Below are 1,187 nucleotides of genomic sequence, written 5' to 3' on the forward strand. Positions count from 1 at the left end.
TGAGGATTCAACTTTTCTTGTGATATTGAGTCATTGGATGAGTACCACCTATTTCATGCTAATTTCATACAGAAATAATCATGTTATCATATCTTTTCTCGATCAATGCACGAGTGCATTTAATAGTGAAGATTACTGTACTTAAAATTGCTCATTTAAAAAATTATCCTATAATTTTACTCTGTGAGAGTTTTTTTCTAAATTGTCAACTTAAGCCTCATCCATCACACCAGGGAAAATACTTTTGGATGCTTTCTAATGGTTTATCTAATTGATCTACAAATCCTTGCAGCATTGTATTTGGCTACACAACCTGCAATTATTTTAATCAACTCCTTGCAACTTCCATGTCAGCTGGGATGATGTTTTTATTTATTTATTTATTACCTATAATATCAGTCGCACAATATCTTAATGAGTTGTTGCTTTTAAAGAAAGTGTCCAGAAATTCCTTTTCTTTTAAAAGATAAATACTATATGTTTAGTTCATTAAATCGTGCAACATTTTAAAATCCTTGTCTTACTAATTTTCATTGAGAAAGTTTTCAATTTCAAATCACAAGCGTATGGCACTTTTTGAATGTCTATTATCAAATAAATGTTTTCAAACATCTTTATTGTTTTTTTTGAATAAAAGGGGTAAAAACTTTATTGAAAATTAAACAGAAGAATTATAGAGAGCCGGAGCCCTAAGGCCCCAGACACAAGCCACAAATCCAACCCCATCTTAACCAACTTCATAACCATCCATGTCCTCAGTAAGAATCTTCTGCAAGTCCGGGTTGTAATCCCCGGAGAGATGTTCCCAACCTTCAACTTTCCAATTACTATCATGATCCGAAGCCCACTTGGCCAAGCAATCAGCTGCTCTATTCCATTCACGAGGGATGTGGTTGAAAGACACCTGTTCCATTAAAGTACTAATTTGGAGAATCTGCTGGACAATCCCAGCCAACTGCCACTGAATCCCACTAACCTTCTTATTATTCAACAAGTTAACAATCAAATCACCTTCCTTCGACCCAACTCCCAAGCCCTCTCTAGTGCATAGAGAATCGCAAATCCCTCCATAATGTTATTAGACTGCCACCCTTTATGCACTGAAAAGAGGAAGACAACCTCCCCCCTGCTGTTCCTGCCAACCCCACCAACTCCAGCCGGGCCTGGGTTCCCCCTTGATGAGCCAT

This window comes from Cryptomeria japonica, chromosome 8, assembly GCF_030272615.1.
Source record: "Cryptomeria japonica chromosome 8, Sugi_1.0, whole genome shotgun sequence".
Lineage (NCBI taxonomy): Eukaryota > Viridiplantae > Streptophyta > Pinopsida > Cupressales > Cupressaceae > Cryptomeria > Cryptomeria japonica.